Here is an 18,027-nt window from a genome sequence, read left to right as displayed (position 1 = left end):
CTCATCTGAGCAGTCACTGGCTGTTCCCCTGCCCCTGCAGTTGTTGTCCAGCCTCAGCTCAATGCCTAGAAAAACCCTGCTTTGTTGCATCAGTGCTTCTCTCCTCCCTATGACTCCAACACAAGATACAGGGGCTCAGCACATCCTTTGATCTGCGTCTTTCAGGAGGAACTGTAGGGTGGGGAACACACAGGGCTACCCTATGGAAAAGGGTAGGTATATATCTAATAGCTGGTACTCCACAGGAACCATGCTAATTTGCTTTCCTTAATGTCATGGCTTCTTTGGTGAATGTGACCTGATTCGAAATTATGCTGTCATGCACTTTGGCGAAATTGAGGAGCTTGATTTTAGAAGTCACATACTGCTACAGGAATTGACAAGGCGATTTTATACCTTCTTATGTAGAGCTGGATAAAAGCCTATCCATTAGAATTTATTTTCAATAAATTTTGTTATATTCTAGGAAGAAAATTTTGTTTAAAATAAAGCAAGGCCTCTCATGTTTTCATTCCTCTGCTGGGTTCAAGATCTCTTATTGAACCTACTCTTGTGTCTATGTGGTAATCATCAGTATCTCATGAGAGACACTACCCTTTTATTGTTGAGGAAATATAGTGCATTTGGGGGTCTCTCAAGGGAATTTCAATGTTTTGGTGGTTTTAATCAAAGGCAACTACTTCCCCTGCCATCTCTAGAAATCATCGAATAATAGGGTAGTTTGATTTGGAAAGGACCTTTGAATGTCATATAGCTCCACCCCCCTGCCATGGGCACATCTTCTACTAGACCAGGCTGCTCAGACCCCCATCAAGACTGGCCTTGAACACTTCCAGGGATGGAACAGCTACAACAATCTGGGCAACCTGTGCCAGTGTCTCATCACCCTCATAGTAAAGAATTTCTTTCCAATAGCCAAACTAACCCTGACCTATTTCAGTTTAAAGCCATATCCTCTTGTCCTATCACTACATGCCACTGTCAAAAGTCCTTCTCCAGCTACCCTGTAAGCCCCTTTTATGTACTGGAAGGTTTCCATGAATCCTTCTCAGTACAGCAGGTCCTCAGCCTTCTTCTGATCCTTCTCCTAAAGATACTATTTTTTACTTGAATAATTTTTTTAGAGATTGGAACGTGTATCAAGTTAGTTCTGGTTTGCAGCAGCATTTGGCACTTTAGTAAATAAGGTACTGCAAATCTGCTTAATTTTCTTTTTCTCTTGCTGAGGCAAAACCAGCATCAGAAGAAATTGTTCTGTTGGTATTGGTTCATTCAAAGCTACTGGTATAATGTGGATGACTTCATCTGATATTCAGGAACCATGTTCAAGGCATGTGTTACTATAGCTGGAGAAAATGAATTCATATAAAGCTGTTGGAGTGGATGGTTCAGAGATAGATAAATACAGCTTCTGTATTGCTATATCAGTCTGTTAATATATTGTTTAATTCATCTTTGTCCTCAACTGATTAATCTAGAGACAGGGCAGTGAAAATTAACTTCCCGTTATACTGCATTTGAACTCATTTACAGCTTTCAGATTTGTTTAGTGACCTTAGATCAAGGACTTCATAAACTTTTGATAGGAGCAAAAAGGCTGTCACAGCTGAACACTTGAAATGCCTGTGTCAAAAGTAACATGGGGTAGCATTTAGAATGGGGGACTAAAAATAAGTTACCACTCATTTCCTATGAACCAGAGTGTGATTGTCGTGTTCTTCCCTATCTTCATTAATATAGAATGCTAATGATAGCTGCATAGTTGGAAACTATGAATAAACACACTTTATCTAAAATTGTGTCATCCTTCAGTGATTTAGAAACTGCTGTTATTCTTGTAGCCTCAAAATTCAGTGTTCAGCTTTGATTCAGATGATTAGTTGAGAGATGGGAACTGTATTAAACAACTGTAAGATGCTAGTATTGCAAAAATAAAATTCTCTGGTTTTATTAAGTAATTCAGAAAATGTCCTTTTTGTTTTTATATTGTTTACAGAATGCAGAGATTTACCTAGAGGGAAGATGATCTCCACAGAATCTAGTCCAGCCTCTCAGAGAGTGATGGTAACTTTCAGGTAAGATATTCAGACACTGCAGTAATATGCATGGAAATCCATGGAAAGGTCTTTCCTGGCTTGGTCATATTCTGAATCACACCCTCACTTCTGACAGGGCAGAAAAGAGGGAAAACAGAGGAATTCAGTTTAACTGAAAAGTAAAAGACCCTGTCAATCTGTAGAAATCTATAGAAAAGTATTTTGGTAGCATGTTCCTTAGCAATTATTTTCTCTTTCTCATCTAATTAGCTATAAACAAATAAACAACTTTTTCTCTCATTAAGTGCATATACAGACTTAAGAAAATTTGCCTTACTTGAGTCTAGCTGGAAATGTATAACTGCAGAATTCAGTCATGGATTCCAGACTTTTTCTGAATGAAAAAAATGAAATTGTTTCCTGAGTCAGAGAACATGGGATATTTCATTTAACAAGTGTTGCTTCCAGCATATTTTATAATTGTAATAGTGGCGGACTAAGTCTTTCCCAGGAAGTGGAAGAGAGTGTCGTAGTATGGCTCTTCATGAGAGCAGTGGCACACAAGCTTTAGAGCTGCACATCACACAAAGACAAGAACTGCTCAGAGTTCAGCAGAGCTGCTTTTGTGGGGCAGGGCTCAGGACAGGCACTCCAAAATTGAAGCAGAGAGCTGTAAATGAGGTCTGAAATGGAGATTCCTGTCCACTGTTCACCACAGAGGAGAACCCAGCTAAATTCTTAAATTGTTGTGTATTTAGGTCTTGTGCAGGTATTTTGTTTATACTTTTAGTCAACTCTGAGGAAGCCTCTGGTGTCTGTACACTATATGGTCAGCAATTGGTAAGTCAAGCAGAAGATCAGATGCTTAGGAACAGGCTTCTAGATACGGTCAATTGTATGCATGTGCACTTATATAGTATGTATTTTGTCTATATATATTATATGCTATATACTACATGTATATCAATGCATAATTTGCATGTTTCACTGATAGCCCAGCTCTTACATGTAACACTTTCACGTGTCAATTAGTAGAAACAGAAAGGTGAAAGGGGATGTTTGCCGTTCTGTCTGACTCTGCACTGAGGCACCAGACCAGGTTGCACAGAGCCCCATCCAGCCTGACCATATCTTTCAGCATGTCTCAGGATGTTCCCCAAATATTAAAGAGAGATCCCCAGAAACTTCTGACCTCAGTGTCTGGCATTTCCTGACAATCTAACTGGTGTCTGGGGAATACAGGGTTCAAATCCTGGCTGGTAATGTGCTATGATAACATTTGTCATTTGTATGTGGGAACAGGAGCCCGCACTTAATACAACATCAGGAACAGACTCTCAAAATCAGCACAGAACACTAATGAGCCAAAATAAGCAATCTGGCAAACAAGCAGTGTTCTAGGTCAGGCAGTTTGGTGAGGAATGCTGAGTAAACGGGAACTTACAAACTAATTTTGCAGGTAGGTAAGCAAACACAGAGGGTAATACAGTTTTGCAGCATTTAGATTTAAATGCTGTCCTGGTGTAAGTCTTAAAACCTTCCAGGCAGAAAAATCCCCATCTAACTACTGTGTGACAATTGTTCTTTTCTCTGAGATACGACTTTTAATAAAAATAATAGAGGCTTTTCAAATAGTTCTCAATGAGGAAACTCACAAAATACCAAAATCAAGAGATAGCGAGGAGATCGAAAAGTATTTTAAGAAAACTATTAGTATATTAAACTTCTGCAAGTTTGCTAGAAACATAATTCATAGTACCACCAAAGGGAAAGAATAGTATTAACTTGTCCATTTTATATAAATCCCTAAATTTGGAGCAAACCCCGCACCTCTTTTATCAAGTTTAATTTATATTGTAAGATGAAATAAAAATTTTATGTTCTCTATGGAAGTAGAAAAGGTCCTTAGTGAATGATCTTAAATTATCTCCTATTCGAATGAGTTAATTTTACTGAGAGAGTTCTATCAAACCTTTAATTAGGCTTAAACTGTACATCTAAAAAGTTGGCAATTTGACAGTGACCTCCTTAAAACACATTGATCCAAGTCAATGGAACAGAGAATGAAATGTTAAAAATAAAAAGCTTTTTCATTTTAGTCATGGGATTTTAGGTTTAGTGTGAAAGGTTAGGGCAAGCAACAACTATTAAAAAGAGGATGTTTTCATTTTTCCCCCTCTTAAAGAAGTTTCTAATGATAGAGGTTCAATTAGTTAATCTTTGTAGATCACTTCAAAAATTGTAAAGTGGTCTTTTGGACTTGGTCTGATTCTCAACAAATTTTACAATGAACTTTTCATTGACTTCTATGAGAGATGAACTACACAGCTAAACTCAAGCTTCCTGAACTGCTAAGGAAGAGATTTTGATAAGCTCAAAGCTATGAAGTAGATTTTCAAACACACTGATGTCTTGATTTCTCATTTGGTTCATGATGAACCTCAGTCTTTCAGAAACACAACTTTTTAGTTTAAAGTCTCCCATTCTTGTCAAAATTGCCTTTCTTCATTCTTGATGTATATCTTTGGAAGAGTTGTAATCTATGATCCTTGTGAGTCCCTTCCAGCTCAGGACATTCCATGAATCTATCATGATATCTGCATGCACCTGCATTAAAACATCCCTACCCAAAAGCTCTGAAGCAGTCTTCATTTACACATCCATTTTCAGTGATTGAACACACTGTGCCTCCTGCTGGTGTCGTAACCAGTGGTTTTATAGTTTCTTTTAAAATGTGATGAAAGTATAGGCATCCTGATTTCTGCAGAACCCCGTAAAGGTTGATGAAAGCTGCCATTTGAGATCTGCTGGATGAGACAATTTGTAGCTGTCTTGGGTGGTTTTTTCCCAACACTACTGTACAAATATGTTTAAGGTAAATATCCAATAGAATCTGATCAATACAGTTCTGTTTACTAGTCACACTTTGAATTTCATCACAGACAACAGGCATGCTTGAAAAGTTATTTTAGTTTTATTTTTTCTGTAAAACCTTGTAGACATCGCTTGGATCTCTGTTATTAAATTCTTTATTAAGCTGAATTCCATTTTCCCTTTTTTTTCCCCTTCAAATTCCCATGGAACATTTACAAACCACAGTTTCTGTCTTATCCCAGTCATCTTGATTGGTCTATTTCAGTGTTGAAGAAGATACTCAAAATTCCAAGATGTGTTCAGGTTTGGTGGTGGTTTTTTTTTTTTTTTTAATATATTACAATAGTTTTCTAAAAAAGTGTACACAGAGTATGGTGACATTGATTTCATTCTTGATCTGCACTTCTGGTTTGCCTACTCTATTTATGAGCATAAAACAAAAATTTCTTAAATCAGAATTTTATATTTTCAGTTATTTTGAGAAAGTACATAGTTGTTAACATTGCTTGCTTGTTAACCTGGAGTGACATAATTACAAATCCTTGAGAAAGCAGTGGGGAATTACTAACACTTAAATTGGAATTTCAGGCCCTGATGACTTGGTAGTAATAACTTGCTTTAGTCTTTTTGAAATTGTTTGAGGTTTATTTTAAATTTTCTTATAAATATTTATGCTAGTTTAAAATTCCCATTGAAAAGTTTGAATCTGTAAGACTGTTTGGGGTGCTCAGATGCTGGTCTTTATTTCCAGTGCCCAGAGGCATCATCCTACTGGAATGGGGTTGATGTCCTGTGATCAGCCCTTTCCACTACCCAGTGCACACTGGAGGAGACTGAAATTGTCACAGTGCTGCACATGAAAGTATTTCAGTTTTCAGGTGATTAATTGGAGAGACTGAATTATACAGTGAGTTAAGGGCCTTGGAAGTCTGGAGCTCATATATCTCTTTCCATCTCCCCACCTTGGCTATGACACAGAGCTGGTAGAGACCAGACACAGGGCCATTGGTTGATGCCTGAATGGAAACAGTCTTTCTCCTCTCTCCTTCAGTGATGTTATTTCTTCTTTTTCCCTTTATTCTGATGCAGCCTCAGAAAAACTGGGCTACTGATAAGTTGACAGTAACATTTCACAGCATGTAGTCAGAGGAAAACAAAGTATTTTTAAGGCTCAGGGTGAACTAAAGGGGCAACAGGGATGAATCTATGCACGGAAAATATTAAAAAACTGAGGTTTCTGTGTAGATGGTGTTCACTATAGGTGTAAGTCACAGGTTCAATTCCCAAATCACCTGGACTGGTTTACCAGTACCAAGTTAAAAATGTGTATTCTTAAGAGCAATAGCCTGCTGAGGTAAACAAACGTAACAAGTAGTATTTACATTTGAAGTCCTGAGTTCCCCATTAAAATGTTTTTAAAACACTGTAGAAGTGTGGGTATGCTTACTGTGCAGATTTCCATAAAATTATTTCCTGCTCAGTTGGAATACTGTGTAAATTGACTGAAGGCATCAGGTGGGATCAAAAACTACATTACCATTTTCTTCCTGGAAATGCAGCAAGTAGGTTTTGATATTGCACTTGGAGGTTATTTTCTCTTTGGGGCACAAAGTAACATGGAATGATTCTTTTCTTTCCAAATGTCCTTCAACTTGCTAATTTCCAGGGCCCCGCCACTGTTCACTGTGATTCATTGCAGCGGCAAATAACGAATGTCACTAAAATAGTGAGATCGCCTGAGCTATTTCAGAAATTAACGGACTGACTGTGATATACTGGAGCCTCTTTCATGCATCTGTAATTGGAGTGCCAATTTATTTCCAATCATTTCAAGCACTGTAATTATAGTGCATCATTGTTGCCTGCTTAACATTCATATGGGACACTGCCACAATAATGCTGGCAGGAGGCCACATATTTTACTACCAAAATGAATGGTAAAAATGAGAGATAATATACAAAGCAACAGAACTTTCAATTTTGTTTAGAGGTTTTGTTCTGGCTAAACAAGTAATTCCGGTCATGGTAGAATGGTATAAAACAAACTCACCTTCATATAATTTCAATAAAAATATTTTCTGTGTGGACTAGAAATCAGTCCGGTAGGAAAAAATAATCTAATATTTTAAATAAAAAATTCCGTAGTCTCTAATGACCAAAAAATTATTCGCATTTCAGCTGGAGAAAGAAATCAAATTATTTTTCAGGACAAAGAAAATGCAGCAAGAGTTTTTACTTTGTTTATAGCAATAAGGTAAGGAATCATGAGGGCTGGAACTGACCTAATGAAGTCTATGGTTTTGAAGACCTCAAAACAGCATCATCTAGAGCAGATTTCGCAGGGCTATGTCTAGTGAGGTCCATGGCCTTGAAGATCATAAACTAGGGTTCAGACAGATCAGATTTCTCAAACCTGTTTCTAGTCTCAACACATGAACACTCCATAACTTCTTTGAACAACCTATTCCAAAGTTTGACAACCTGCAGAGTGAAACTTACTTTTGTTGTGTTGAAACAGGATTTTCTGTAATTCAGTTTGTGTCTGTTGCCTTTTGCCAGTTTGTTGGACAAAACTGAGAGGAGTCCAACTCCATCTTTTACAGCCTCATAATAAATAGTGAAAAGCTTCACAAGCAGGTGTATCTGAACAATAAAGCTGATTAACTCCAAAGTTTCTACCCATGTCACCCATACTACAGATGATCTCGAGTTTCCTAGCTTCGTTGTGGAGCAAAGCTAAAAGTTGCCGGTTGGAGAAACCCTGATGTGGGAAAGAACTTAATTCACTTTGGGAACTGCACCCCACAAATGCTCCAGATGCAAGAAAGAGGCCAAGTCTGGTTCCTGGGCACACAGAACAAAGTAAAAACAAATGTAGACAATAGCAATTAAGCAGCTGGTCACTAGCAGTGCATTCTTACTTGTGTGGTTTCTCAAACTTGGTAGGATTTTTTTGTGTCATTAGACACTTCCCCGAGTCTGGTCTGATCTTAAGTTTTCAGGATTTAAGAATAACAGATAAAGCATCTATGAAAAGAAAAATCCCAGCAAAAATTATCTTGCTCAAGGCTGCAGCATGAAATTATTGAGAAAGGAAGTGATGGAGTTAGGATGGAAATTAGAATTCAGTTGCTGTGTCAAAGCAGTGAAGGAATTCCCTACCTGAGAGCATTGTAAAGTTTGAGAAAAAACATCACCATTATCCAGAAAGGTCACCAAAAGAAGCCAATTAGAATTCTGGCCAGAATAAATCTTTGATAATGCCCTCCTTGGAAAGGTCAAATAGAACTCTGTATTGGTCTCTTATTCCCCAGAAGGCGTTGGCATTATTTTACTTGATGCAAATTGTTATAACTCTGCAAAAGTTACTGAGAAATTGATATTCTCTGTGTCAGCTAAGGACAAACACCATTTTGCCAAACACAGGCAAACCTTGGCTGCATCAAAATCAAAATAATCGTATTCTAAAGTAACTGGATTGTCTTCCACATATGCCTCATGTACTACTGTGCAATAATGAACTCCTGCAGTACAAAAATGCTGTGTCAAAGAGGATCAAATTTAATTCATGGAATATTTCTTGTGTGCCCTGATGTGCTGCATGATATAAGGTGTAAAATGCTCAAGTTTTCCAAATGAAACTATTTCTCACCATGCACATGACATTCAGAGCAACTTTAAAAACCACAGGACAGTTTTAATGCCTCCCTTAAAATATGTGAGCATGCAGTGAGAACATTCTGTTGTGCCCAAAGCCAGAATATCCTATTTTAAGCCTGCAGGGAACCAGCTGGAGGAGATGAGAAAAGCAGTGACATGGGTGATTCCTTCAGGGATAAAGAACAATCACTCTAGAAGTCTTTTGGTTGCTGAAGATAAGAAAAGTGACAGTATAAAACAAAAAGCCAGAAAAGGTGGTGATGAGGAGATGGTGAGCAATGTGAGATGTGTTAGAGAGATGACTTAGAAACCATTAGAAAGATGATATCATAAAAAGATCTCTGTTCAAATAAATATTGGGGCAGTAGTTCCTAAAATGCAGATGAAGCGAAGAAGAAACAAAGATGACTCTTTTCAAGAAATAAAGACCCATTTAAGGAGAGCACTTAAATTAGCTAACCAGACCAAGACCAAGTACATATGTTCTTGCACGTATTCCAGAAAAACTAAAAATAAAAAAGGTAAATCGGATGCTATTTTATTAAAAAAAAAAAAAAAAAAAATCATCTCCTTGGTTCACATGGTAGCTATTGAGATATGAATTTGCAAGATGCAAATAATACAGGAAAGAAAAAGCAAGTTGTACTGATGAACATCACTGTACATTACAAAAAGGTTTCAGGAAGAATATTGTCAAATTGGCAGGTGGACATAATCACACACGAAGGCTTCAAACAATAATTTTGTTTTGATCAGAGGTAGACATTTACACTCAGCACACTCAATTCCTTCCCTCCAGCCTGCCTTGTGCAAGTGGGATGGTATGAGGATGCAGACTTGGAAACAGGTTGAGACTTAGGCTTAAAGACAAATAAAGGAGGAGACAGTGCAGAGATAGTTGGTAACTCCTGGGAATAGCAAAAACTGGGAATAGCAGCTATGCCACTGGGGTCTTCACAGACTGCATCAGTGTAGTCATGAGGGCATGAGACAGAGTTCAGGGTCTTGGTGCAAGTAGTTGGCAGAAAAGGCAGAACAACCAGCAGAGTGCAGTCCCATCTGCCAATTATCAAATACAAGAAAATAAACTTAAAATATACTTAAAAATGTCTCATGATGTGGGCAACTAATGTATCCTGGGGAGTAAGCTGCTGCTGTTTTTTCAGATGGTGATCCCAGGTCACATATATGAGTATCTATACATAGACACAGTGAATTAGTAGCTAAGAACGGGGTAATAAACCGTAATATAAATTAAATGACTTTGTAATTCAACTCAGAAAAGAATATTCACTAATCAAGCATATAATTACTGAGTTTTTATGCTTATTGCATGGTCATTCCTTTAATGGCTGTGTAGCAGCAAAGGCAAGAAGCATTTTATCAAAACTGATCTGAAATATGCAAATAATACTAAAGCAGACAAAACTTCTACACAGTGGCAGTTTTGTCTATTTGTTTTGCCAGCTGTTCATCAACAATTGTATTCACATGCTGACCTAGGGAATTAAAGAATGCTTGGTATGGCATCAAAGTGAAAGAAAGCCTCCTTCGGAGATTTGCTGTAAAAATAAGTCTCTCTCAAAAATATTTTTGAGTTTCTTCTGATGTAGTTATAAAAAAAAATCAAAAGAGTTTTTTAATTAGGAAAAAATGTTGGAGATCAGAGGTAGCCATTTTCCAGGGAGGTTAGCAGCTCTACTGAAATGTGCTACGAAGGCAGCAGATAAACTGTTACAAACACATAAATTATTGCCAGCATATAACTCCACTACATCATATTCTTGGGACTAGGATGCACTGCTATGCTGCCTAAATGTGTAAATAACATCACATTTACTCTCCCAGCACTAGCCTTGAGTCTGAGTAAGAAACATGAGAAGGTACCATATCTATCCCCACCATTTCTTAACAACTTTGAAGACTGCAATGTTTGCATTTTCATTATTCCCTTCCTCCCATCCCCCCTCCGCAAAATCACACAACATAGAAAAATCCAACAGCAAGTCTGAAAGTGAAGACTTTCATGTGATCAAGGGCTCCTAAAGCTTGGTACTTTAAAGAAAAAAATCCAAATACCCTAAGAGATATTACACTGAAATGTGTTCATTGCAACTGAGTGGACAGAGAAGTCCTATGGAGCCAACATACTCCAGGCAAAACTGGAGCAGTCGTGCAATGTTTGATCTCTCTTGAGGAACAGCAGCCTCTAAATAACTCACACCTACACACCATGTCACAGTGGGCACATCTCCTGCTGAACTGTGCATCCACACAGGCTATTTTCTCCTTAAACAGAGATCCTTTGAAAATGAAAAGGAATCACATAACGATACTTTGATTAATTAAAGAGTAGCCTCAAGGCACTGGCTATGTAAACAACTGTCTCATGGTCATAGGATCTGAATAGTTCTTATCTCTGAAATGTATTGCAACAAGAAAATTTATGTTTATCTCAAATACCTGGCTACCTATCTACTAGTACAATAAGTATGCTAAGGGTTGTTTTCTGGTGATAAGGACTGCTGGCACAAACATAATGTTAAAACCTTTTAGCCTCAATTACATGATGCCTGCATCCAAGCTGCCTATTGAGAGTGATCCCTGATGCCTGCTAACTTCTGAACACTTCCCAGAAATTGCTCAGGTGGGGACTAACCAGGCTGGGGCAAAAAATATGGCCACAGATTGCTATAAAGCCCACCTGTAGACCTGATTGAATTCCAATCCCTGAGGATAATTTCTGGTGCTGTTCATCAGTCTATATGTAGCATAAATGTAATTTATCTAAATAAATGTGACCTCTGTTTTGGACAGGTTTTAATCTGGGTTTTATTGTTGATTCTTCTCTTGGGAAGCCATGATCTGCTAGGAAAGCATGGCATGGGACAAACTGGAGTTGAAAACAACTGAAGATGCCAAAAAATAAAAAAATTCAGTTTTCTAAGAATTCTGGTGGGAAAGCCCCCACATTTTTATTCAAATCCTGATATATAGTTTTTTTGTTTTAACAAAATAAATACAACAATCCCTTGAATTCTGCACACTTATGCAAGGCCTGCTAGAAATAAAGCAGAACAAGAGTCTTGGCCTCCTCCATCTTATAAAGTAAAAAGAAAAAAAAATCAAATTATAATCATATTGTAACATTTGAATATAGCATTTACCATGCAATGCCTTCTGGACTAAATTCTGGGATGTCCAAAGAGTATGACCCAAGCAATCTGAGCCTTATATAATATCTTATGACCCTCAACTGGGTTGCTTAGAGTTCATCATGTCACTAGGAACATTTTTTTCAGTTTCTCAGAAGTGGTGCACTACATGTTCATACAGCAAAATTACTGCTATCTTAAAGCATCTCAGTGGTTTCAGAGGATCCGCTCAATATCTTAATAAATGGGCTAAATACATAACTCCTAAAGGAGTTAGACATTTCACTACTACTTTTTTTTTGGTTTTTTGACTGGGAATGAGGAGCTAAAATAACAGAGACTATAATCTGTTTCTGAATATTGGAGAATTGTCAGCTGACCATCAAACTGGCAAACTCAATCCCACTAGCAGTGGAATGAAACAGTTCAATGGAGCACTGTTATCTAGGTGGTGGTAAACCTTTTTTTCACTACCCTGTATCTGATCACATGGCACAAATGTCTTGCCTTGAAAGCTAACTTTTAATTGAACTTTTCATTATAGTGTTCCCTGAGGGCATAATATTGAACATAAATATCAACTTATGGACTTGTTCTCAAGCTAGATATGTTTTAAATATAAAGATTTGTTGATATGAAGCAAAAAACACCTCACTCACTGAACATTCCCATTATTCATGTACAAAGTCAGTGTTTTGAATGCCTCAGTCTCAGTTCCCATAGGACTCTGCAAATTCCAGCTTTCAACGCTAAGGATTTTTCCCTAGAAAATGGAATTGCGTCATTTGGTTTTTAGCCCAGTGGCACCTGAGGAGTATAGAAAGGCAGAAAAAGTAATTTAAAGTACTGTGACTTATTTAATCTATTCTAATGCTAATATGATCATTTATTTTATGTTCCTTCTAAGCCTGTTACATTTTCCTTAACGTAAGTCAGAGGTATATTTGTTAATGCTTCAGCAATGGTTTTGTTACTGCTGCTTCAGGGAAGGAAAAAAAAAAGATCCTTCTCAGAGTATGTTTGGAATGTCAGTTCCCCACGTTCCTAGTCAGGAGTGGAATTAGGCCAGCAGTTGAAGTCACGATTTTGCAAATATGTACTGAAGTAATTTGACAGCTGATGAGGACTGTGACAATCTCAAAACAGAATATTTTCGGGGAATGTCTAAGGTAGGTAATAGGAATAGCTGAAGGGAGAATATCTGAAGTAGGACCTGTGGGGTTTTTGGTATGTTGCACTCTTCTCGACACAGGAGTTAAGACACTTCTGAGATCTGAGAAGCAAGTTTGGTCCCTTTTTGTTGTATGCCCTTTTTGCTACTTCTACTTTTACCTATCAGTTCAAGTCAACACATAGCTTTGGTATTGATAAGGCCAACTGTTGCAAAAGGCAATATCTACTGCACAAAAACTGTCCCAGCCGAGGACATTTAATTTTTTAGGTTGAAAAGACCTCCAAGGTCATCAAGTCCAACCATTAGCTCAGCACCAGCATGCTGACCACTAAACCATGACCCTAGTTGCCTTATCCGCATGTTTTTGACAGCTTCTAGGGACTGATACATCCAGTCTCATCTGTGCCCTTTCTTAATGAAGACTCTGTCTTCCCTCCTCATTTCAGTCTTGAGTAGAGCATGGTGGATTATTCTGCCCACTGCTCTCCACCAAAGCAGGCCATCAACTGGCTCTAGCTGCACTAAGATTTGGTGTGGCTCTGGCACAACTCCATGGAAACCAACATGTTGGTTCTTGTCTGTGCCAGGTTTAGACTTGGGGTCCTTGGTACAGTTAGGCAGCCAGCCTCTCCCGATTGGGGGTCCACCTCTTATTTGCTGTTCTTTTTTATAGTTGGTAGATTTATTTGTTAATTATTATTCAAATTGTGAGGATTGTTTGGAAGTAGCTTATTTTCCTTTTTATAGCTCATTTAAGTTAAGCTTCTGGAAGCAGTATACAGAAACAATGATAAACAGACTTTAACTGCAGTTTCTTTAGATGGTCCCTTTAATGGACTCATAAATACAGTTGCTGGTTGTTTATTCTTTCATTAGCAAGATCTATGGTTTAACAAAAAAAAATCCAGTGAATCTGCAAATATCTGTATTTCCTTCTGCAATAGTTATAGAAAGCTCAGTTTCAGAGTAACTCTGGGCCAGTATTCCTCAAGTTTGAGCTCATAATGCCACATAATGTCTTGAGTTTGGAAGTGAGAATGGACATGACATAATGTTTTCTCCTTGTCTTACTGTGAAGAAATCAGTTTGGAAGAGGGAAGCAGAAGAAATCAGAGAAAGGTTTGTTGGGTTATCTGAGATCCAGATGATGGGTGAGATCTGATGCTCCATCATCTCCCTCTCTCTCCCTCGCTCGTGTATGTTGCCACTTATCTTCCTTGTTTCTCTCTGTTACATAATTTTAAAATATAAATAACTCATGATTCATTTTCATGAATGTAGGTATTTAATATTAATGAGCACATTTCCAAAAGATGACATTTCCTTGTAAAGGGGGTGACACCTGCTGTGTGTGCTTAAATGCCATTTTAATGAAAGGTGGTGCCCATTTCACTTTGAAGGAAAAGTGAATTTATCCATTTCTGTGTGGATGAGAAGGGAACTTACTCTGAGTCAGACATTAATACATTAAGCCTTGAGGCCACCCTGTAAAGCAAAAGCTTATGAACTCCTTTACTCACTTTAAAGCTGAGTTCACAAATTGCTGTCCTTGAGGGTGAAAGGAAAGATAATAAAATTTGAAGAAAAGTGAAGTAAAGTTTGTCTGACTACTTCTTTAATTGAAGCATTTGGTGTGCAAGCACTTCCTGTCATCATTATGTATATGTGCCCAGTAGCACAAGATCTGCTGCCCTTCTGCACCTGGAAATTCTCTAGCAATGAAAGAAAAAGTACATCACATTTTAGGATAATCACTGACTTTTTCATTTCTAGCTTCCACCATTTCCTTTCTCCTTTTCTGGCTTCCAGATTTCTGTGAAGAAGGTCCTTGCATAACAGATTAAAACTTTGATATGAACTACTGCCTCGCTTCCCGAGAGCCAGGTGTCTCATTTCTCTTCTGGGAATGAAAGCAAAGCTGTAGACTCTCTTGTTGCATCATAGAATAGAATAGAATAGAATAGAATAGAATAGAATAGAATAGAATAGAATAGAATAGAATAGAATAGAATAGAATAGAATAGAATAGAATAGAATAGAATAGAATAGTAGAATCATTAAGGTTGGAAAAGACCTCTGAGTTCAACTGTCAACCCAGCACTACTGTGTTCATCACTAAACCATGTCCCCAGCTGTCACATCCACACACATTTTGAACATTTTCAGGGATTTGACTCCACCACTTCCCTGGGTAGACACACCCACTACCTGCCCATCCTTTCAGTGAAGAAATTTTTCCTAATATCTAATCTAAACCTTCCCTGGTGCAACCTGCAGCCATTTAAGCTGAAGAAGGGTAGATTTAGATGAACTATTAGGAAAAAATTCTTTACTAGAAGGGTGGTGAGGCTTTTAAGGTCAAGCTGGATGGGGCTCTGTGCAGCATGGGCAAGGAGAAAATATCCCTGCCCAGGGAAGAGAGAGGGAACTAGGTGATCCTTAAGGTCCCTTATGTCCAAAACCATTCTCTGATTCAATTATACGATTCCTCATTATTCATCACCAATCATTGTTTAATACTTCTAGAAGTCTGCACTTTTAGGATAGTGAAGATATCCTCCTACATCCTCACAAACAATGAGAAGTCCTACATTTCCTCATGTTCTTGGTGCAAGATCACATTCATACTACGTGTAGTATGTGAGATCTCATATTGACGAATCACAGGAATGTTTTGGAAAACAAATTTACCTAAGTATGGTTATTTTAGACTTTAAACTCTCACAGCAGCTAGACCAGTGAAAATCTCCTTTTCATTATTTTTCTTCTTTTCATTTTGCAAAATTATTAATTTTAACTATTTTATAATAGCATTTTGGGAGGTCTGATTACAGATCTGTCCATATCCATGTGGTTTCTTTTTCAATTTACTGTAATACATTCTCCTCAGTATATGCAGCATGCAGTGAAAAATGCCTTAGTGAATTTCTGTAGTTCTGAGGTTTCTTTCTTAAGATGCTAAAGTGAATATGTGAAATACTGCATATTCTGTTCACTGGCAGGACATCAGATAGTACAGAGAAAGTTGTCATTGACCTGGGAGAATTGGAGTTGTTCAGCCTGGAGAAGAGAAGACTTTGGGTACACCTTCACTGTGGCCTTTATGTTCTTTAAGGCAGCTTATAAAAAGGATGGACACAAACTTTTCAGCAGGGCCTGTAGCGAATGGACAAAGGGTAGTGATTTCAAACTACAAGAGGGTAGATTCAGAATAGATATAAGGAAGAAAATTTTTACAATGACTGTGGTGGAACCCTGGCACAGGCTGCCCAAAAGGAAGATAGAAGCCTCATCCCTAGAAACATTCAAGACCAGGTTTGACAGGGGTATGATTGACCTAATCTAGCAGTGCTTCTTTACCTGAGCTGTCAATTCCCTGTTTCCTTCTTATCAATTGCTTTATTGCCTGTAAACAATAAATTGATTTTAAAAAGCTCATTCTTTCACAGCAAATGTTGCCACAAAATTGATTAATGATGAAAACAGTGTTTTCAAGATTGAGGACAAGACTGCTGCAATCCAGACATGAGGATTAATCCTATAGCTGTTTTTTTTTTCACTAGGAAAGACTAGGAGATGGAGACTAGAAAGACAATGGCAAACATCTAGGTTCTGTGTACAGAACACAAGGACTGAAACTCATGTCTTACTTTTTGAAACATCTGAGAGCTGCTAAAACCAACTGCTTTGCTGTCAGATCCACATAGGTTAAACAACAACCAACAATATTATTTGAAGGTATTGAAAATATTTTAACTCCCAGATTTTCTCTGAATATGTCAACAACATATTTCAGGAACCATCCTGCCTACCTGGGTTATTTCTTTATTAAAAGGGAAAAAGGTCACTGGTGTTCAGAAGGCTTTGCCCATTTTTATTTTAATCAGTTGTTTTCACAGCAAATCACAAAACTGAACTTTCAGCACTTTAGAAGAAGTCTGCTGAATGAATATGCAGGGTTGGAGGACAAGAGAGATCTGTAAATTATTCTGCTGAATTACCTAGACAAGTCATTCACTTCTGCTGTTTCTCTTGTATCCACTGGCACTGTGAAGTCTTTATACAATGGGATATACTCTTGCTGGGTGTTCATAAAGTCTCAGATCCAACAGGCCCTTAATTGTGACTGAGGACTATGGAAGCTATATTCATTTAAATAATAATTTCAAACCAGTAATTATTCAATTCCTATGGAAAAGATTTAAGTGTGGAGGAGGAACAAAAGGATTTTTTCCACTGGGTTTGCCCACATCTGAACAAATGCAGGTCCCTTCTGTGGGAGACAACTTGAGAAATTGCTGCTACTAGATTACCCCTGCATAAAGGAAGGGTTGAAGAAAGAGTGTATGAAGACTTTACCCTGGTCGGTTCAGAGTTCTTACCAACATTCTGACAGCTATGTGTGAAGATAACCATTGTACATCCCAAGGAAAGGGCTACTGTTTCTCTTCTGAAAATTGTAGATCTTGTAATCTTCCCATGGGAGAGATTTCATTGCTGACCAGTCATATAGTGGCTTTGAGCATTTGGATATTGGCATTCCCTCAATTTGGAGGAAGTCCAGGCATCTCTAAGAGCATTCAAGGAAGATTTTTTTTCATGTATGACAAAAAATCACGTAAACCACATTATTTTCGAAACACTCTTTTAGAGCTGTAGGGTAATAAGCCATTAAGTGATTCTTTTTAAACTGACATCTGATGAAGTGATGGCACATGCATCCCTGTCTGTCCTAAGACACTGTCATGCCACACTTCTGTCTGGCATTTGGACAATCTGCTGGTTAGCTCACCCCACCCTGTATTTGCCATGAAGGGCAAGACTTCTCTTTAAAATATATCTGTTGGTGTTCAACACCATTCTACTGATGCTGCATTTTCCAGCAGCAAGAGCATCAGCAAAGATCAGGTGCCTAAGCTTTGTAAAATAACAAGATCCTTGCATAGTCCTGGGATAAAATCAGGCTAACAGATGTCATCATTACTGACAATCAAGAAAATTGAACCGGCGCTCAAGCATCTGTGCGAGGGTGGCATTACCTGACACAGAGAAAGTAAATTATCCTTCCATCATCAGGGAATCAATCCAGGGACTATGTCTTTGGATATAATTTGCATACACTTCAACT

The 18,027-nt window shown here is 37.9% G+C and overlaps 1 long non-coding RNA gene across 1 annotated transcript in view; it reads left to right on the top strand.

Moving 5' to 3' along the window:
* Nucleotides 1-2,009: 2,009 nt before the first annotated feature.
* Nucleotides 2,010-18,027, top strand: part of LOC134548589 (uncharacterized) — a 44,994-nt gene continuing 28,976 nt past the window's right edge. Inside the window, exon 1 of the long non-coding RNA XR_010079814.1 lies at nt 2,010-2,075. This is a non-coding gene — a long non-coding RNA (uncharacterized LOC134548589). The remainder of the gene's footprint in view (nt 2,076-18,027) is intronic.

Source organism: Prinia subflava, chromosome 3, assembly GCF_021018805.1.
Source record: "Prinia subflava isolate CZ2003 ecotype Zambia chromosome 3, Cam_Psub_1.2, whole genome shotgun sequence".
Taxonomy (NCBI): domain Eukaryota; kingdom Metazoa; phylum Chordata; class Aves; order Passeriformes; family Cisticolidae; genus Prinia; species Prinia subflava.
The sequence above is the reverse complement of the archived record's forward strand: the minus strand, read 5'-3'. Positions and strand labels throughout refer to the sequence as shown.